Source organism: Benincasa hispida, chromosome 7, assembly GCF_009727055.1.
Source record: "Benincasa hispida cultivar B227 chromosome 7, ASM972705v1, whole genome shotgun sequence".
Lineage (NCBI taxonomy): Eukaryota > Viridiplantae > Streptophyta > Magnoliopsida > Cucurbitales > Cucurbitaceae > Benincasa > Benincasa hispida.
In genome coordinates, this window is record NC_052355.1 from 28,710,933 (window position 1) to 28,733,728 (window position 22,796).

Below are 22,796 nucleotides of genomic sequence, written 5' to 3' on the forward strand. Positions count from 1 at the left end.
AAAATAGTAGTCAACGCCTCAACTGCTCGATTTTCTACTAGCTCCTCTGTGAACTATTCACTAGGAATTTTGACCACTATTACTCAACCTAATGCTAAGGTTCAATTCATGGTCCTCCTTTGTACCGCTACATTCTTCATGGTACCCATAGGACCTTCATGGTACTGTCAAGTCCTCTGCAGAAGTCCTTTATGGTACTATTAGTGCCTTCATGGTACTGTTAGACTTTGTGCATAAGTCCTTCATGATATTATTAAGACCTCTATGGTATGATTGGACCTGCATCATATTGGTATTCTCTCTGCAAAGGTCCTCCATTACATTACCAAGACCTTCATGGTATTGTTGGGTTCTCCAAGGTACTAAAATAGGATCATCTATAAAGATCTTCCGTAGATCCTTCGTGGTACTACTAGGTCATCCACGGGTACATGAAGATCTTCTGTGGGCCGTCCAAGGTTGTTCATGGGACTACCAAGTCTTCTATGAGTAATATGTATCAAGGCCTCCATGGGTTACTAGGACCTCCATGGATTCTCTTAGCTTTTTAGCTCCTTTATAAGCCTTCATGAGGTTCCCCATGAGCTCATTGAGCTCCATTGTGAGTCATCTAGACTCCTTCACAAGTGCTTCAAGCTTTTTCACAGGTCATTTGAACTCCCTCTAAGCTCCCACATGGGTCAATGAAGCTTCCTCACGAATCATCTAAACTCCCTTTAAGCTCTCTCTCGAGTATATTGAGGTTCCCCATAGGTCTTCTATGCTTCCCCCATGGATTCTTTTAGCTCCATCATCGGTCCTCTAAGCTTCCTCATGTATCGTATTGAGGTTTTCCATGGGTCTTTTGAGCTCCCTCACGAGCACCAGCCAATCAACTCGAATCGGTCTCCTAAGATCATGCATAGGTACCCATTGATCGAACATGTCCCCTAAGCCTCTATCTATGTCATTGGACCTCATATCTCTTTAAACTCTTGATCTTGCCCATCTCTGTAAATCTACTCATAAATGTAATTATTCAAACAAAATATCTATTAAGAGGTTTTTGTTCAAATGAATGACAAAATATGGCCATAGGAATTAAATGTCACATATATAGTATCACTTACGGCTTGGTTTTAACTATATAAAATACTAAAATTGTTGTTATCATTCATTTACCACATAATTCACATAATTAGTTTTTATACTTGAGCTATAATATCAATTTACGTGAATGATATTTTAAATCATGTTAATCATGCCTCTAGTTTTTAAACATCAATTGTCATGTATATTTTCATTGAACATTTAATTTATTCTTTAAAATAATACGAGGATATTTAAAAGAAAATAAAAGTTAAAGGTTTAAATTTAAAAATGTTAAGCTACCACTACTACAAAACTAGGCTTTAATATCGGTTTAAAATCGGCATTATAGAGGTAGAATGTTGGTTGAAAACTAACATTGAAGATCGTGTTATACCGAACCATGTCCAACAAAATTCGATTTCTCCTTTCTGCAACCCCATTTTGCTGTAATGTTTCAGGTGCTGTGAGTTGGGATTGAATTCCATGATCTACTATTTAGTTTTAGAATTGTAAATCCATATACTCACCACCTCGATCAGATCGAAGTGTTTTGATTCTCTTACTTAACAAATTTTCAATCTCAACCTTAAATTATTTGAACTTTTCAAGAGTTCAAGACTTATGATTGATTAAGTAAATGTAGCCATATCTAGAGTAATCATCAATAAAGCTGACGAAATACTGATAGCTAACTCGCTTTAACATTCATCGGACCACATAGGTCTGAATGTATAAGTTCGAGAGGCTCCTTGGCACGAAGAGCTTTGTCAGAAAAAGATCTTTTAAGTCATTTTTTCCCTCAAGAAATGATTCACATGAAGGTGGAGAACTGTCTTTTAACTGATTTAGATGATCATTTTTTATCAATCTTTCAATCCTGTTGAGATTAATGTATATGCAGTTATGCTGCGGAAACATTTTGAACCTGATTGAGGATGGCAATATTTGTGGTTGTTACTGGTTTTGGCACAGAGGCGGTTAGGATGGGTGCATGGGAGGTGGTTATGGCAATTGAGACTGCATCTAAACCAGTGGTTGGGCTTCTTCGTGAGCCCCACCTTGTGCATGCAGCGATGGGACATTTTGAGGAACTCCCAACTGCATTTACTGGTGATGTTGTGGTTGGGGATAAGAAGGATAGCCCGTTGCAGCATACGTTGGTGGATTCTGTGTTTGGGGTTGTGCATTAGGCGTCATGGATAGAGATTGATTGATCTATGGGTTAGGAAGCTGAGAATGGTGTTGAACGGGGGCTTGTGACTGGGATGGTGGCTGAGAAACAGAATAGTGAGGTGGATGGAAAAGAGGATGCATCTGTTGTTGAATTTGAGCCTGGGAATTTGGTATCTAGGAATGAGACTGCTGATATTGAGGCATATGCACAGGTTATTACAAATTGGGCTGAACTTGAGGATATGACTGACGTAGACCCTTCATAAAACTTCTTAGGTTTCAAAATAATGTTTATTTCTTTTTCCTTCAGTTTCATCATTGATTGATAAGTCTGTAACTCATTCAAAGTGTGGTCAAATTACAAGTGATTTTGTTCATAACAACATTTGTTCTGAACGGCAGATAACTCTCCGGGAGAGATTCCAATATCATGCTTACTTAACTCGTCTCATCTATCATCACCTCGTGAGCCTCGGCAACATTAAAATGAACCATCATATCGAGAACATGTTATCTTACATTGGTTCCATCTTTCATGCGCGTAACATAGACATATTTAATGGCTTCATGTCTAAAAGAAGATGATGGTTGCTCGGACATCTTCTGTAATGATGCCATTATCTTACAGGCAGTGGGCATGACCTCATGCTTCTTATTGAGTACATCAGATATACTTGCAAAGATATAGGTCCGAGCTTTCTCATTCACCCTTACCCACCTATCATAAATGTCCCAAGCATTTCAGTTGGCTGTTGAACTGGGAACCGGAGGACATTCCTCCGTCAACACAAACCTCAGATCATCCACAACTAATATCGTATTAATGTTTGACTTCCAGTTCGAATATCCCTCACCATTAAATTTATCAGAAGCTAGCAGTTGTATGATTGAATTCGATATTGCTGAAACATTTTTAAACAAACTCTATTAAATATGCATCTAAATCCATTTTTAGCAAAATAATAAAGTACCCAATAAATCTTTATTTATTTGCAACGATACTTTATTGATTTAGAATAATTGCTACCGAGGGGCAGTCAAGAATTCCTTCACAGAAGCAAGACAGCTCTTGACCAAATACTATCTCCATAATAACTCATATTTCAATAGTTCTTTTGGTTATCGTTTACGGTCAAGATCTTTACTGACAATTAGTAATTCTTGTAAGTATGACCCGTCATTTTCAGATCTTATAGAATGGTGTGAATATGCCTCCGAAATAGAAGACAATACCCAAGACTGAACTATAAGACCCTATTCATTTTACTGAAGCCTAGGTTGTTCCGAATCCTATGTTACAACCCTCCGAGAGGATCACCGCGGTTTACAACTAGCTAGTGCCACCTAAAAACGACAGCAGATACAACATAGGAATCTCACGGTTCAAACTAATGGATGAGACCGTAGGACAATGTTGACACATTTCCTTCACCCACTTATTATGAACTACCTCCCTCATTCACCTTGTTATCGACTCATGCAAACACTTTCCGAATGGAGCAGTTGCAGTAAAAGCGATACGAAGCCAAGCATGGATCTCACGGTGTGAACTCTTGAGAACGTGAGAGTTAATAACTATATATCGAATGTATTGTTAATCTCCCACTGAAGTGTTCTATGTGTTTGGGTATTAACTTGGGTGTAACAGTTAAATTTAAACAACCTAAGTCTAAGAGGTTTATCCAAGTATAACGCTTATAAATGGATTTAACCTACAATGTCTAGGTGATAAACCATTTTATTACCTCACATCGCTCACGCAAGCTCATAAAATCAATTAACAACACTCAATCTTTCGGTCATAATCCCCAGGTAGGAGGTGTTCCATAATCCATCAACTTAAGTACCCCCAGCCTTAGACAGGTTTATGAACCGATATGAGTTTGTAACCAGATTTTACAAGGTAACAATCTATTTTAACGATTAAAACTAGTTGTTAACCTAAGTAAACATGTAGCCGTTATTTGTTATGGATTTTAAAAGTCTAACCCAATTTTATAACAACTCACACAATTTTAAACATGTTAAACATCCACAACATTCAACAAAGGCATTCAATATCTAATATAACCATTATATTAAATATAACCCTAACATGCATACTATATATTATAACATTTATAACATACGTTCAATGCATGTAACATGCTTCCTACGGTGGGGTTTTAATTCTACATGGCATATTGTATGCATATACATGAATTATTTAATTATTACATACATCACATGCATAAACAATTAAATAATAACTGATATGGTTTTAGTTTTGGCATAAACAAGCAAACAGAACCTAACTATTACAAACAACTTCAAAAACATATTTGAACCACTCGAACCGCTCCAAACCGGACCCGAGCATCTTGAACCGAACTGGATAAGTCTGAACCGTACCAACCAAAAACTCTTTAAGACTGAACCAGATTGGACCTTGAGAAAACTGATCGAATCGACTGCTCTTGATCTAAACTCAAAATCTCGCTAAGGCTGATCGTGTAACACTGAAGGCTATCATCTAACGTCATCACCTAGTGTTGGGCAGAGGTACACAATCGTTTAGTGTCTTCTGTCTATCGCATAGTGTGATCGTTTAGCTTTCGGGTAGAACTACACGATCGCTCAACACTTCTTGTCATCGTTTAGTGTCCGCTGCAGCTACATGATTGCTTAATTCTATCGCATAGAACTTCATCGCATCGTCGAGCGTCGCACCTACACAATCACTCAGTTCCATCGCATAGAACTTAAATGCATCATTTAGCTCGCATTGCAGCTACATGATCATGTAGTGCCATCGTATAGCACCTACAATTTAGTTCCCACGCAAAGCTACACGATCGCGTGGTGTTATCACATAACATCTTAACACATCATTTAGCTCCCGCAGGTACCTGATCATTTAGCGTCTAACATTACAACGACCAACACCCATTGCTATACGATCATCTAGCTTTTCTTTACATCGTGTAACGCTTGGAGCTAGACGATCATTTGGCATCTGAACCTCAACCACGATTTTAAGCAGAAGCTCGAAAAATTGGAAACAACATCTCGACCTTCTACACTTGTTTCTTCAATTATAGCTTAATTTCAACTCTAATGACTCCAAATAAATTACAGACTCTTGATAACACATATAAGCTCATTAATCAAGAGCCAATTACAAATTTAATTGAGAAATTAAAGAGAAATAAAATGCCAAAACTCAGAAAACCATATCAGTGCATCAGTTTCATATATCTCATGAAAAACACCCACCACACCAAAATTAAACCGAATTGAATGCTTATATGATGCTCTGATACCAATTGTAAGAGTGTATCAACATGTAGCGGAAGCAACAAGGATCAATAAGCATTCAAATTCACTAATTTTGGCATAAACTAAAGTATGCTCATCAAATATAAGAGGGTTTGTAGTCATACCTTTGTAGAACTCTTCAAGATCTTGATCAACAGCAGTTGTCTTCTCCAAATAATACTGTGAACCACCTCAAGATCTTTCCCACTATCCTCTTGGAGCTTTAGAACGAGTTATGGGACTCAAGAATAGCTTGAAGCAATGGAAAATCAGAGAAAAGCTCACTGCACCACACTATTTGAAGAACTCTTCTTCAATTTCTCTACAATTTCTATTGAATGCCTACCTCAAAATCACTTCAATCTTCTTTATTTATTGCAGGTGAATATGCAAAGAAGAACATTGCATGAGTTGCAGCTCATGCTTGGAGTAAATGAAAAGGAGGAAATGGTGTTTGTGTGAGCATGTAGAAGATGGGTAATGGAAAAACTTGTTTTTTCCATTTGTGCATGTTTCCAACTTTTCAATTTCCATCAAAACCAATTTCAAAATCAATTTTGATTTTAAAACTGAAAATTTTATTAATCTTATAAAATTAATTTCATAAATTTATTTTTAAATAATACTAATTAATTTAATATCAAATATTAAATTAATTTTTGCACAAATCCATCTTTATATATTTAAATATATATTCTCCTATTCTGTTTAATTCTAATTTGAACGTTTCAAATTAACTTATCAAGTTACTTTAAATCTTATCCATTTACGAGCTAGTAGGGACCTCGCAGACCTACACATCATGGGCTCCAAGGATCTGAGATTAATCGGCTAAACTCATTAGATCGAACTAATCCCCATTCGTTAACTAATGGGTCATTCCACTATAGTCCATAGTTGAACTCCCCTCACTGTAGATATATTATGTCCACTTTATATAGCCATATCGTAATCACAGCTGGGTCAAGATAACCATTTTACCCCTGTGAATACATCTTGTTTCTTAAGTTCCCACTGACCCTCTAATAAACAATTTTGATTCATAATCTCTATCACAAGAAGGCGGGGCCCCGATTGTTCAAGACCTGGAATCAGTACTTAAGAGAATAACCTATCTGCTAACCTTAAATCTGATAGGAGTAAATTTCATCTTGCAGGACTATGTCCCAAACTATTCATCTAGTCTTATCCCTAAAATGGGAGGCTTATTGAGCAGTGTTGTTGGACTACTCTCATCATTTACAGATTAAAGGATAATCTCAAACAAACAGGAGTTCATGGCTAGCTCAGGATTAAAATCGAGTTAACCTAGGTTATTTAATAAATGAATAGTCAGTTTTAATAGTAAACGATCGTTATAAAGAAAAGTGACTATTTTTGTGGTCCAGTCTATATGCAAACTCATTGCGTAGGATGCCCCACTCACATGTCTCAACATGAACGATCTGTAGATCACATCGTTTGTAGCACTTTACAACTCTCTGTAACAACTACAAAGTGGGTTGCATCCAATAGTGTTACCAGGATGAGATACTAATTTCATCCATATACTTATTAGACCATTTATACTATATATAATTAAATTGATCCTATTTATGTCACTACATAAAGTTACAATATTCAAACTATAGCCATGGATATGTTTATTAGATTTTCATAATAGAATGCAAAATCAACAATTTATTATTATTAATAATAGAATGTTTAACACGAACTGCGAATTCTAGGACATTTCCAACAAAAATAACTAGGAAAGTGTTAGAGAATACACCGTGATTTTTATAGTGGTTCAGTCAAACACGACCTACATCTACCTTTCCAAGCACCTCTTGAGATTTTGATTAAAAAATCTTCTTAGACTCTTTCCACGGAGGAGAGTCGAACTGCTACCTTGCTTCTTTTACAAGTTCAAGAGCAAACTCGATCCTTTCCATGGGTTAGGATCCAACCGTTACAATGTTTTTTTTAAACTTTAAATCATACAATAAAATTCTCATGTTTAACTTCTTATGGGTGAAGAAGTATTTTAAACTCTTATGGTCAATGAAAATCTAGATCATTTCCCTATACAAATAGTGCCTCCAGATCTTCAAGGCAAAAACCACCGCTGTTAATTTTATGGGTGAAGAAGTATTTCAAACTCTTATGGTCAATGAAAATCTAGATCATTTCCTTATACAAATAGTGCCTCCAGATCTTCAAGGCAAAAACCACCGCTGTTAATTTTATGCGTGAAGAAGTATTTCAAACTCTCATGGTCAATGAAAATCTAGATCATTTCCCTATACAAATAGTGCCTCCAGATCTTCAAGGCAAAAACCACCGCTGTTAGTTCCAAGTCATGAGTAGGATAGTTTCACTCATGATTTTTCAGCTGGCGGGAGGCATAGTCAACCACACTACCGTGTTGCATAAGCACATAACCCAATTCCTTTTTAGAAGCATCACTGTAGATCACAAAACTCCCGGAGCCACCAGGTACTGTAAGAACCAGTGTTGAAACCGACTTCTGCTTGAGGTTATGAAAACTATCCTCGCAAGCCTAACTCCAAACAAACGAAGCTACCTTCCTAGTTAATTGGGTCAATGGTGTGGCTATGCTAGAGAAATTCTCTACAACCTATAATAATATCCAGCCAAACCTAGGGAACTGTGCACCTCGCTGACTGTTGTGGGGCGGGGCCAATTCGTAACGGCCTCGGTCTTTGTTGGATCCATAGAAACCCCGTTCTTCGACACCAGGTGCCTAAGAAAGGATACCTTATGTAGCCAGTATTCACAATTTGAAAATTTTGCATATAACTTATTCTCCCTCAGCGTTCCTAGGACTTCCAAAGATGTTCCTCGTGCTCCGCCTCTATCTTGGAATAGACCAAGATGTCATGAATGAAAACAATTACAAAGGTGTTAAGGAAATCCCTGAACACTCTGTTTATCAAATCAATGAACACCGTTGGAGCATTGGTCAACCCAAACGACATTACAATGGACTTATAATCGTATCTAGATCAAAATGTTGTCTTTAGGATATCCTTGTCCCTTATCCTCAGTTGGTGGTAACCTGACCGTAGGTCGATCTTAGAGAATACAGTAGCTCCTTGTAACTAATCAAACAGATCATCAATCTTGGGGAACGTATACTTATTCTTGATGGTTACTTTATTCAACTCCTTGTCGTCTATGCATAAGCGTAATGATCTATCTTTTTTCTTGATGAACAACACTAGTGCACCCTAGGGGGGATACATTGGGTTGTATAAACCCTTTATCAAACAGTTTTTGCAATTGAACTTTAAGTTCTTTCAATTCGACCAGAGTCATTCTGTACGGACCTTTTGACATGGGAATGGTGCATGGCTCCAATTCGATCGCAAAATCGATCTCCCTGGGTGGAGGCAAACCTGGAAGTTCCTCTGAAAATACATCAGGGTATTTTCTCACAACTGGTTCTGAGGTTTAGGCAACCTCGGTTTCTCTGGTGTCAACTACGCTAGCCAAGATACTCCAGGTACCTTGGTTAAGCAATCTCTTAGCCTTCGTGGCTAAAATCATCTTGGGCAAGGCCNCATGGGAATGGTGCATGGCTCCAATTCGATCGCAAAATCGATCTCCCTGGGTGGAGGCAAACCTGGAAGTTCCTCTGAAAATACATCAGGGTATTCTCTCACAACTGGTTCTGAGGGTAAGGCAACCTTATTTTCTTTAGTGTCAACTACGCTAGCCAAGATACTCCAGGTACCTTGGTTAAGCAATCTCTTAGCCTTCGTGGCTAAAATCATCTTGGGCAAGGCCACAGTCCCGACCCCTTTGAACTTAAAATTAGCTTCCCTAGGAGGGTTAAAAATAACCTCCTTACGAGAACAACCTATGCTGGCATGATTAGCAGCCAACCAATCTATGCCTAGAATCACATAAAAGTCCCGCATATCCAACACTATTAGAGTCACATCAAGGGCGCGATTTTCTATTTCTAGTTGACATGCTTTTATCTTTTTGCTTGCTATCATAATTTCTCCTGACCGAGTAGACACCGATAAAACATAACCCAAGGGCTCTGAAGCTAGCATGACATTCTTTACAAACAATAACGAAATGAAAGAATGAGATGATCCAAAATCAAATAACATTAAAGCATAGTGCCCCAAGATTGGGAATGTACCTGTCACTACTATTCCAGAACGTTCAACTTCTCGACAGTTGGTGGCATAGACTGGACTGTGTTGTTGTTGACAGTTTGAACTACTTTGATGAGAATTCGGGGGTGTTGGGATTTGTGCCCTAAAATCTCATGTCCTGTAGTTTGTAAACAACTTTGTGAGAACACTTGGATGTATAATATATATGATATTTACTTCACTTATTGACTTTGCACATTTAGATGTTTTTTATGTTGGGTTTATGTCCTAAAACTCGTGGTATGTAAACAATGGATCTTATTCTGAAAATTCAATAAAGGTGTTATTGAATAGATCTACTACTTGAATAGAAATCCAATAAACCTAAAAGTCCCTTGACTATTGGATGAGTACTTGAACTTTATGTGGAGACATAAAGGTGGATCATGTTCGAGTAAATAGTCAAAATAATCTATAGTATATAGATAAGGTTGGGTACCTTATCCTGATAATACTATTGGATACTGCCTGCTCTATAGTTGTTACAAGGAGTTGTAAAGTGCTACAAACGAAGTGATCCTAATTCGTTCATGTTGAACATGAGGAATGTGGGTGTCCTTGTGCAAAAGAGTTTGTACAAGATCGAACCACGAAATGAGTCACTCTTACTTTATAACGTTGTTTATTGTTTAAGACATACTATTTCAAAGCGATGACCTAGGTAACGTGACCTTAATCCTGAACTAACTATGAACTCCTATTTATCTGGGATTGCCCTTAAATTTTCATAGGTGAGGGTTGACTCAACAGCACCGGCTCAACATGACTACCATTTCAGGGTTAACTTACTAATCAAGGTTATATCGAGTGGACATAATATATCTATAGTGAGGAGAATTCAGCTATTAGCTTTAGTAGAGTGACCCATTAGTTAATGAATGAGGGTTAGATCAGTTTAATGAGTTTAGCCGATTAATCTTGGATCGTTGGAGCCCATGATCTGTAGGTCCATGAGGTCCCCCTACTAGCTCGGAAATGGATTAGCTCTAGAGTAGCGTGATAAGTTAATTTGAAATGTTCAAATTAGAATCAAACGGAATTGGAGAAAATATATTTAAATATGATTTAAATATATGAAGATGAATTTGTGTAAAAACTAATTTAATATTATATATTAAATTAATTAGAATTGTTTAAATTGTTTAAATAATTATTTATTAATTTGATTAGAAAATTAATTTATGAAATTAATTTGTAAAATTAATAAAATTTGATTTTAGAAATAAAATATGATTTTAAAATCAAAATAGTTTTTGGAAATTGAAAAATTACACAAAATTGAAAATGAGTTTTTCATCTTCAACTAGCTTACAAGGAACCCACCTTCTCCTTTGGTTTACTCCAAGCATGAGCTGCATCCCATGCAACACATCTCTTTACATGATAGTCTATAATATATTGAAGAGATTGGAGTGAAGAAACGGGTGGCGAACCGACTGAATTTTTGCTGAAAAATTCGGATGAAAAAATTGTTCTTCAATGGGTTGGTTCAGTGAGCTTTCTCCATATTCCCTTTGATTCCAACTTATTTTGAGTCTCACAACTCAATCTAGAGCACCAAGAGGATAGTAGGGAAGATCTTATGGTGGTCACACAAGGATTCAAAGGATTTAGCAGGTAGAAATAGAGATTTCATTGGTTCGGCCAAGGTATGTTCTTGAAACCCATTATACTTTGTTTTTAGCATGTTTCTTTTCAACCAAAATTAATGAATTAGAGTGCCTATGGATCCTATTTCCTTCTGCTGCGTGATGATGTTGATTCAACAATTGGTATCAGAGCATCTTATAAGCATTCAATTCGGATTAGTTCTGGTTTTGGTGGGTGTTTTGTATGAAAATATGAAACTGTTGTAATGATATGGTTTTTTGAGTTTTGGCCTTTAATTTATCTTTGATTTCCCATTTAAATTTGTAATTTTCTCTTGCTTGATGAGCTTTAATATCTTCCCAAGAGTCTATAATTTATTTGGAGTCATTAGAATTAGAATTAAGTTGTAATTTGAAGAAACAAGAGAAGAGGCCGAGTTGTAGATTTCGGACGATCAGCCTCTGTTCATATATTCGTTAAGCTTCAGTAGCTAAACGATCGTTTAGCTTCATGCGTTAGATAATATAAAGGAAAATCTAAACGATCATGTAGCTTCGAGTGTTAATCGTTTAGGTGTTGTGCGTTAGACGATCGTCTACCTCAGGAGCTAAGCGATACGTTGTTTTGCTATGTAATGGTACTACACGATCGTGTAGCTTCGAGTGGGAGCTAAGCGATGCGGCGAAGAGCTATGCGATGGCACTGAGCAATCACTTACACAATCTTTACCTTTGATCAGGAGCTAAGTGATGCGGCGAAGAGCTATGCGATGGCACTAAGCGATCGCTTACACGATCATTTACCTTTGATCAAGAGCTAAATGATGCGGCGAAAAGCTATGCGATGGCACTGAGCGATTGTTTACACGATCGTTTACTTATGAGTGGCAGCTGAGTGATGCATCGATTGCTATGTGATAGCACTAGGCGATCGCTTACCTTAGGCGCACGCTAAACGATCAAGACGCGGTGCTAAACGATGGAGCTATGTGAAAGTGTTTGACAATAAGCGATCATATAGCATCTTCTGGCACTAGATAATGACACTATACGATAGAAGGCGAACACTATACGATCGTGTAGCTTTGTTAAACGATAGATGTTGGTTGCTAAATGATCAAGCCAAACGCATGACGATGGTCATCAATGCTAAACGATCTGACTTAACGAGATTTTGGGCGAGAGCAAGATCAGTCGGTTCGATCGATTCTCTTGAGGTTTGGTCTGGTTCAGCTTCAAATGGTTTGTGGTTGGTTCGGGTCAAACGATTCAGGTCCGATTCAAGCGGTTTGAGCAATGTTGAAGCTGTTTTTGTAATAGTTAGGCTTTTGTTTGCTTGTTTTTTCCAAAACTAAAACCATATCAGTACGTGTTTAATTATTTATGCATTGGATGTATGTTATAATTAAATAAATCTTGTATGTGCATATAGTATGCCATTTAGATTGAAAGTATGTTATAATTTATAGTATGCATGCTAGGGTTTCTTGTATTTAATATAATTGTTATATTAAATATTGAATGTTTATATGTTGTGAATGTTTAGCATGTCTAAAGTTTTATAAGTTGTTATAAAATTGGATTAGACATTTAAAATCCATAACGAAGAACAGCTGCATGCTCATGTAGGTTAACCACTTGTTTTAATTAGTTAAAATAGGTCGTTAAACTTATAAAACTAGGGTTACAAACTCAACCAGTATATAATCCTGTCGAAGGTTGGGGGTATTTAAGTTGACGGTCTACGGAACACCTCTTACCTGGGGTTATGGCCGAATAACTGAGCGTTAATAACCAGTTTTATGAGTATCCATGAGCGATGTGAGGTAATAAAAGCGTTTATCATCTAGACATCGTAGGTTTAAGTCCATTTATAAGAGTTATACATGGATAAACCATTTAGACTTAAGGTTATTTTTATTTTGCGGGAAAAGAACCTAAGTATGTAGTTACCCAAACATTAGAACACTTCAGTGGTAGTGAATAACTTTTATATGATAGAGTTATTAGAAAACTTCAGCGGGAGATTAATAACATATGCGGTATGTTATTCTTAGCTCTTACGTCCTTAAGAGTTCACAGTCTAGATTTAAGCGGTACTTCGTGTCACCTCTGGAGTGACCTCCCTTCGGAGAGTATTTTTAGCTTAAATTTAGATTCGGGTGAATAAGGAGAAGTTGTTCGAACATAAATCAAGTGTATGATTTCAAATGCCACCACTAGAAGAAATTTTGGGCTTTAATATCGGTTAGCAACCGATATTAAAGATAGTGTTATTAAAGCCATTTAATGTCAGTTGCCTAAACCGACATTAAAGAGCTTTAATAACACCAATAACACAACCTTCAATGTCGGTTGCAACTAACGTTAAAGCTTGTTTTTTTTTTTTAATTCTTAACCGACATTGAAGCCCGAATCTATCCGTTTTATCGATTATTGTCCGTTTTTTAAATTCCCTTGCCAAATCCATTTTTTTCGATAAAAAAGTATAACATGATACATCATCATCGAACGCTATGGCTATGACATATTATTCATGTATGGATTGTAAATCTATTACATTTAATCCGCAAATTCTGCTATAAAATTATAATTTAAAAGGCGTACAATAATTCAGGCCTTGAAAACACAAATTACAAGTAATACAAAGATTATGATTTTACAAGGGCAACAAAATCTTTCGTGTAAGGGCAACACAATTTTATTTGTCTACAAATTTGGGAGGGTTTGAGAGATTAAGAGATGTAATATACGTTGTTGAGAAGGACTTCATTATCAGGATTCTTCTTCTTCAGCTCCTCTAGCAACTACAGAAGAATTGGAAAGATTTAGAATTTAACTTCAACTTAACAAGTAAAGTTACTGCACACAGTAAAAGTTAGCAGCAAACCTCGGCCAGGCGCATGTAGGGTCCTCCAAGCTGCATTTTCTCCATAATAATGTTGCAAGTTGCCGATGATAAACTCTCCTTTCGCATCCTTTCGCTTGTCGATACTCCCGTGGTAATCAGATCCATGTCAATAGTTCCTGAAAGTTTATTGCAAAGAAGCAAAATTGAAATTAGGATATGAGTTAAGAAAACACACATCACAACACACAAGAACAATATCAAGTTCTAAAATAAAATTCTCTTAAACCTAACTTCTAGCAAAGAGTCATACCTTGAACATATAAATTTATACAACACAAATTAAACACCTACCTTCAATTTGTCATGCATAGATGGACTCAGCTTATCAACAATCATTTCCAGCATATCACTCTCGACAACCATTGCATCACATCCATAAAATTTGGATAGACATGATCATCAGCAACAACAAGTCGCACCAAAACCTGCAGAGAAAACTCCATTTCTTATTAGAGTGCAAACTAAGCAGCATTTAAAGTATTTTTTATGGGGAAGCCTTCAAAGGCCGACATTACCTCCATAATAGATGTAATTCCAATTAAATCAACTAATTGGCGCAGTACATCTTGATGAGCCTGCAAAAGGGGGAATGTATGAGATGGCAGTTTAATTGCTAAACTGTAGAATAAAGAAGTCTCAAAGAAATTTTTTTGACTAAAACGCAGCTGTATGTTGGGAACCAAACACAATCATGCAGTGTAACTCTAGAATTACTTTGGGAACCAAACGCATATGAACATAACAAGTCAACTCTTCAGCACCTGACTCAATCAAGAAAACTTCAAAGGGAAAAAACGAAACTACGACGAATGCTGACATGTTTCAAATTCTGGAACAGTTTAGAGGGACAAAACAAAAAAGAGACACCTACATGGACAATATCGTTTTCCATTTCGCAATGAGTTTTTCATCTTTAACTAGCTTACAAGGAACCCATCTTTGTATGATAGTCTGCAATATATTGAAGATATTGGAGTGAAGAAAGTAGTAGTGAACCGATTGAATTTTTGTTGAAAAATTCGGATGAAAAAAGTGTTCTTCAATAGGTTGGTTCAGTGAGCTTTCTCCATATTCCCTTTGATTCCAGCTTATTTTGAGTCCCACAACTCAATCTAAAGCACCAAGAGGATAGTAGGGAAGATCTTGTGGTGGTCTACACAAGGATTCAGAGGATTTAGCAGCTGGAAATAGAGATTTCGTTGGTTCGGCCAAGGTATGTTCTTGAAACCCATTATACTCTTTTTTTAGCATGTTTCTTTTCAACCAAAATTAATGAATTAGAGTGCTTATGGATCCTGTTACCTTCCGCTGCGTGATGGTGTTGATCTAACATTTTATTTTACCATAAACCAATAAACTTAATATCCCTAGTTGTCTTTATGTAACTTAAGCATGTATGTAGTGACATACAAGTGGATTATGTTTTAAGTGACAACCAAAAGAGTTTGTAGTATATGGATATAGGAAGGAAACCTTATCCTGGTAACAATACGGACGTGGCCCGCTTTGTGAAATTATTGCAACTGTTGTGACTTGTCACAGATGATCTGAACCTGATCATTCATGTAGTGGATATGCGAGTGGGGGTGTCCTATATAAAAAGTTTGTATAAGACCTGACCTCAAAGTGTTAATGTCTTGTCATATAACTCCCGTTCATGAATGAGACTTCACTTCACTATGATGACCATAGGTAACATGACCTCAATCCTGAGTGAGTTGAGAACTCTTGCTATTGAGGGCGGTTCTTTGATTTTCACGGGTGCCAGTGGCCAGAGCACCGACTTAAACCTACCATTTTGGGGATTCGTCTGATTTGAGAGCTGAGGACTCAACTTCACAAGATGGAGTTCACTCCTTCCACAAAGGAGGGATAAGTAGATAGATTGCTCTCTTAAGGGCTGATCCCGAGGCTTGAACGATGTGGCACCATGTACCTTCTCATGGCCCGAGAGGTGTTCACACATAGTAGGACTATGTTGTATTGTTCATTAGAGGGATCGGTGGTACTTAAGGAGGAAAATGTAATTACAGGGGTAAAATGGTAAATTGGTCTGCTATAATTACGAGCATCTGTGAAAGGTTATCGTACTGATGATTGGTTTATCTAATGGACATAGAAATTATCTATGGCAAGAAAGTTCAACTGTCGATCTTTAGTGGAATGCCTGGAAATTAACGGATGGTGGATATCGTGACTAAAAAGTTTAGTCAGCTATTCACGTACCGTTGGAGCTTCGAGCTTTAGGTCCATAAGGTCCCCTTGGTAGCTTGGATACAAGTTGAGAGTCAGTTTTTGGGTCAGTTTGAAATGTTCAAATTGACAATATGGAGTTCGATTATATATGATATAATTGAACTAGTTAATTATATATAATATTATTAACTTTATGTATGAGATACATTAATTTGGACGAAATTAGATATAAATATGATTTATATTTAGTAGAAGAAAATAATATAATTAATATGGGATATTAATTTATATGTTATGAATATGATGAGATCACATTCATTGGACGGTTAAAAGGGAAATGGGATGGAGTCTCTTCTGTTTTAATAATGGATGAGTGAGTTGAAAGATCACTTTGAGACGCATAAATAGCTCACAGTGTGTTAAGCATGAGATGTACGAACATTGTGTTAAAAAGTGTGTCATCGCTTAGAAAATCAGTGCTTATACGATAGTGCATGCACGATCGCTTACCCATTACACCATCGTGCGCTATTTACTAAACGATCGTTTAGCCCCAATATTTACTAAACGATCGCTTAGTTTTTCCTACACGATCGTTTAGACAATCGCTTACCCTTTTTTCCTACACGATCATTTATTTCACCTAAACGATCAAGCATATTGTCTATACGATAGACGAACTCATTTCCCATTTTCTTGATCGTTGTGTACGATCTCTCTTCCTTCTCCCCTCTGTCAAATCCAAACAAAGCCCACACTTTGGATTCTCACTCCAAGATTACTGAGGGCTCTGAGTGGTGGTGTCATCTTCGTTTTCTTCTATTCGTGTGGAGATTGTTTGAGGTGGACGATTGAGTTTTAGATTTGTTGTGAAGAATAAGTCTTCAACTGGTATGATCTCTAGATCTCTTTAGCATTATGAATGCATTTTAGTATGTTTGAATGTATATGTGGTAATTCTATCACAATGAATTGGAAAGATCCGCTTCTGCTCGTAGATACTCTTGAATAAGAGTTCCTTCAGGGGGTTGACCCCCTGCACTCCTAGAACCACTACTAGGGCATTGGTCAGCATTATTGAAGCAAGTCCCTGCACCAATCAGACAATGTCCCCAATGATGCTTCCTTTACGACTTGCACATCAGCCTATCCCTTCAGACTTCTCCTGAAACAGCAGTTTGTTGCTTGTTGTGCCTTAGCGATCTGTCCGTGCTCTAGACCTTCTGTAGAGGCTCCGGTGCTTTTTGCTCAGCTTCCTTCTTCTGATATGGGGGTGGGTTCTACCATCAAGGACTTCAAGAACTCTATCCCTGAGGGACAACCCACTCGTGCTGCCGCTCGGAATGCTGCTACATATGTGGGAGGCTCAAAAGCTTGCACAATACCTCGTATCCCATCTTAAAGTCCCTGCAAAAATTTTAGTCTTCTTCACTTCAGTAGACACCAGATCAAGGGCGAAGCAAGATAGTTTGTCAAACTCCTCCTCGCTCCTCTACTGTCATGGTCCCCTACTTCAGGTTCATAAACTCAGTCTGCTTGTTGTACCTCACGTGAACAATGAGTACTTTTCGTAGAACCACTCTTTGAATTAGTCCCATGTTGCTTAGCCCCCATTAGCTTCTATGATTCTTTCAGCTGAGCGCCACCGACACTAGGCATTATTGATGAGAACAAAGGCAACATACTGCAACTTCGACTCTTCTGGGCACTTCATGTGCTGAAAAATCCTTTCCACAGTGGACAACCACAATTCTAATTTAGTTGGGTCTTTCAGGGACCCATTAAACATTGGAGGGTCACACTTCTTGAAGTCCTGCAGATATCCTCCAAAGAAGAACCTGCCACAACTTGATTTGGTACCCTGTCTTAATTATGAACTCGTGGTGTCGAGGCTGGCGGGGGTGGCACATGCTGTGACTGTACGTGCTGAGCTATCTACTCGATCACAATATCCCTTAGTTTCCCTACCATAGCCTACGTGACGACATTCCTGATTGCTGCAGCCATGGCAGTATACTCTATTGAAATCTCTGAGGGAGATGATCCTGGCAGGGGCATGGTCGAATTTCGAGGCTCGCTTCTTGGTCTAAGTCTTTGCTAGGTTGACCTAAAAGGGTCAAGGGGCAGTGGGTCCCCCGTCTCTTAGCTTTGCACCTCAAGGTCTTGCACAACCGGGTCCTGCTCCCCAATAACATTCTTACCTGACTACCCCTTCCTTTAGTTCGTAGTGCCATACCTGATAACCACATGGAACGCTTTAACAAAACGCTTGTAGGGAAACCCATCAAATACGACTATACAACAAGTAAAGTTTCATGCATAATTCCCTAGAGGACTTAAGAGACATAGCTAGCGATGACAAGAGATCCATTTGTGGCCATAAGAAACATTTTGGACTCACAATGTAAGTCAGTCTATAAAACCTGAAACTTAGGTTCTGATACCAACTGTAACGACCCAAATTTCTATTATGTTTTTAGGACGCTACTATGTACATGCATAGACTTGACGATAAAATCCTCGAGGAAAAAATTAAATAAAAGAATTAAAACTTTTATTTCATTAAATAAAACTTAAATAATAGATAAATCCTAAAAACGTCGTTCGGGGTACCCTTGAAAATCAATTAAACAAATTAACAAATGAATGAAGGGAATGTCCATAAATTTTAAAAAATGATAGACTCCTAAATCAAGCCCTACCAGATGAACCCTAAGTGCGGAAGCGACAACATGTCAAAATAGTTGGGATCACGAATCCCTCTTATCATTCACCGGTCTATCTCTACCTTTACCTAAAAACATGAAAGGAAAATAATGAGTATATAAATATACTCAGTAAGCGACCCACTATTGAACCCATTAAGCGAACTATTAGTCTTCCCATTGGGACTCAAGTGCACAACAACACCATAGGCATAGACATAGGCATAAGCATAAGAGGTGAGCCCGAATGTACGCTTTCATAAATATAGGTGGTGATCCCAAGGGAACAGTGTACATAGGCATAAGGTATGAGCCCGAAGACTCACAACATGCGATGTGCATAGCCCGATAGAAGTGCTAACAGTCACTAATAGTCTCACATAAGCATAAGCATTCAATCAAAGTCTTAAATCATGCTTAGGTTTCACACCAATTTCACAATTTATCCATCAACGAACATCGCAACAACACATAATATCAAAACTCCATGACATAAACGTAAGCTTCCAAAATTCTAACTGACACATGTCAAAATATTCCAAGCCAATGTAGGAACCATAACTTAACACATACTTGGGTTTGAGGCCAAACCGGTAGTAAATCACTTACCTCAAGTTTAGACATAAAATTCACTTCAAGCACACCAACCACCAAGTTCCACACACTTTGAGTTGAATCCTAAAGCACAACCCAAATTGACTTTTAACATTAACTTCACATTCTAAATCACAATTTCATTCTACAGAAATTTAAATCATTTACCCAACACGTTGTTTGTTCCAAAACCACCACCACAGTTCAATTAAGCAGTCGAAATCGAACCTCCACTATGCTGGGCAACGTCCTAAAACCAAAATCTCAAAATCTTGAATCCAACCTAAAAAATTATAGGTAAATTAGTTCGGCAAAAAAAAAAAAAAAAAATTTAAAGCAATATTAATGGGCATTCCAAAACCCAAAACTTACCCAAATCATAGAATTTCGTGACCGACAAAACTGAGGAAGAACGACGCCTGGCTTGGTCTCGGCGTCCTCCGATTGAAAGCGACAGGCACTGGTTGGCAACGCAAACAAACGACAATGAGGGTTGGGTCGACGTATGCGAGCGGCTTTAGGTGCTGAACAGTGAGCAGCTTTGGGTTAGCATCGACAAGGCTAACGCAGCGGTGCAGTTGGGCACGAGCAGCTTTGAACGCCACAGACGAAAAATAAGGGAAAAGAAAACAGAAGGGGGAGGGGGGTGCTTCACGATTTGAAGAAGGAAAAGCTTTTTCTTTTTCTTTTTTTTTTTTTTTCTTTTTTTCTTGCATGCTTAATGAGGCAACCCTAACATATAAATAAACTCCTTTTAAAACCCTAATCCCAAGAACTCCAATAAACCCTCTCCTATTTATTTATTTATTTATTGTATAAATACATGTTTTATTCCATTTTACTTTCGAAAAAGTAAATCTCTTAAATCTCTCAACCCAATAACTTCCAAACTCAAATTTAAATCTATAAACTACTTGACACATAATTTTAAACCCAAAACAAAACAAATTAATTTTCACCTTACAATTTTTGGGATGCCACATTTCAAGTCTTTGAATCAGCCCTTAAGGGAGCAATTTATCTACTTACCTCGACATCAGGGAATGAGTGAATTCCGTCTTGTGTAGCTGTGTAATTCCGTCTTGTGTAGCTGTGTTCCTAACTCCCTAATCAAAAGAATCCCGAAAATGGTAAACTTATTGAGTCTAAGATCTGGCCACTTTCACCCATACAAATTAAATAAACGCCTTCATAGACGGGAGTTCACAACTCACTCAGGGTTCAGTCACATATGGTCATTCTGGTGAAATGTAAGCTTCTATTGTTAATGATATTATATAATAAGACTAGTCATTTCGTGGTCTGGTCTTATACAAACTCTTTTATATAGAACACCCCCTCACATGTCTCTACATGAATGATCAGAATCATATCATTTGCAACACTTTACAACAATTGTAACAGTTACAAAGCGGATCTTATTCGTAGTATCACCAGGATAAGGTATCCAACTTTATCCATCTACTACAGACCATTTAGGTTATTACTTAATCCACCTATATGTCTCTACAAACATGTTTAGGCTACAAACGATAACATTGGATGTTAGTTTATTAGTTTTGTGGGTTAATGCTACTACATGTCAAATAAAACATCTCATATTTTATTAAATAAATTATTTGTACATTATAATTACGAACTACAAGATCCATGAGATTTAGGGCATCAACCCCAATTACAATCTGGCATACATCATGAACCCCAATAATGTATTTAATAACTATACTAAAGGAATTTGGCCAACAAGTGCGTAGCTCAATTGACAAATTGTTCATACTATCAATTTCATGGTTTGAGATTCGATTCCCCCACCTCACATTTTATTACAAAATCTTAAAAAAAACATTTATTATATACTTCGTTTTTTTATAACTATACTAAAAAAAAGTAAGAGTTGAAACTTTTTCATTTTTTTGGGGTGTTGAGTTGATTATTGTAGTCAGTAAATTATAATAGTTTGTAGGTTATAATAATCTACTATTTTAGTACGAGTAAATGAATAGTAAACACCTAACAAAAAGATATTGAAATAGTAATAATGTAATTAATGGTAGACTATAATGGTTGGAAACAATAATTACTATAATTGGAGCCCTAAATATGAAGTGAGTTAAAGAGAATCTCCAAACACTCACTCCACTAACTTCGCCTTGGTGTCTCAAACACTCTTGACGTGTTTACTATAACTGATTGTGGTTTCATTATAATTAAAGAGGATCTCTAAATAGAGTTCGCTACAGCTAATGAGAGTTTCAAAATAGTCTTCATACATCTAATTGTAGGTTAAAATAATTATAGTCTTCGGTTATAATAAAAGGATGAAAACACTAGGTGGACTATTAACTCAACCTAGGGGCTAAATGTCCCTTTAGTTTGTTGAGTCTCCCAAGCAGTTGTTTGAGACATTGTTTGTGAGGTGAAATTAAACATAATAGTTAGTTTTCAACATTAAGGTCTTTTTATTAGCGTTAAGGTCTTTTTATTCTATCGTAGACTAGTCAATTTACGATTTTTTTTTCTTTTTTTTTTTAATTCATGGTAGTTTGAAGCAACATATTAATAATTTTCATTTAAACTAATAATTAAAAATATCTATTTTTTTTTTAAAGTTGGAGTATCATTGGACTAAAGAAAATAAAAAAGTTTAGGGGATATTTTATATCTTCTCAAACAAGAGTATTTTATATAAGATTGAAATATCATCTTCGTCCCTATATTCTAAAGTATGTTCAATTTTAGTTTATATATATATTCAATTGTTTAATTTTAGTTTCTATACTTTTAACAAATCTTAAATTTAGTTCATCAAAATTAATTTATATGGTATTTGATTAAATAACAATAATAATAATTTTCTTATAAGTAATTACAACATGTGAATGTATTTTCAAATTTGATAGTAAAAATATTAATAGATAATAATTTTTTAAAAAGAAAATCAACAATAAACTAGTCATGAACATCACATTTAAAATTTATTGGAATTACATTATTAAAATTGAACAATTGATCGTATAAATATTAAAATTAAATAAATTTAAAAATATAAAAGTCAAAATGATATTTAAACCGTATGTATTTTAAC

The 22,796-nt window shown here is 36.6% G+C and overlaps 1 long non-coding RNA gene across 2 annotated transcripts; it reads right to left on the reverse strand.

Annotated features, from left to right (window-relative positions):
- Positions 1-13,866: 13,866 nt before the first annotated feature.
- LOC120080822 lies at positions 13,867-20,427 on the reverse strand. 2 transcript variants are annotated; one of them, XR_005482650.1, is made up of 8 exons: positions 20,084-20,427; positions 19,880-19,994; positions 19,727-19,795; positions 19,115-19,206; positions 14,732-14,791; positions 14,508-14,641; positions 14,196-14,332; positions 13,867-14,112 (listed from the first exon to the last, which is right to left on the reverse strand). It is a non-coding gene; the product is annotated as an uncharacterized LOC120080822 (long non-coding RNA). The 2 variants fall into 2 exon arrangements; XR_005482649.1 differs by lacking the exon at positions 19,115-19,206 and having other exon boundaries at positions 20,084-20,425.
- Between the last annotated feature and the right edge of the window lie 2,369 nt (positions 20,428-22,796).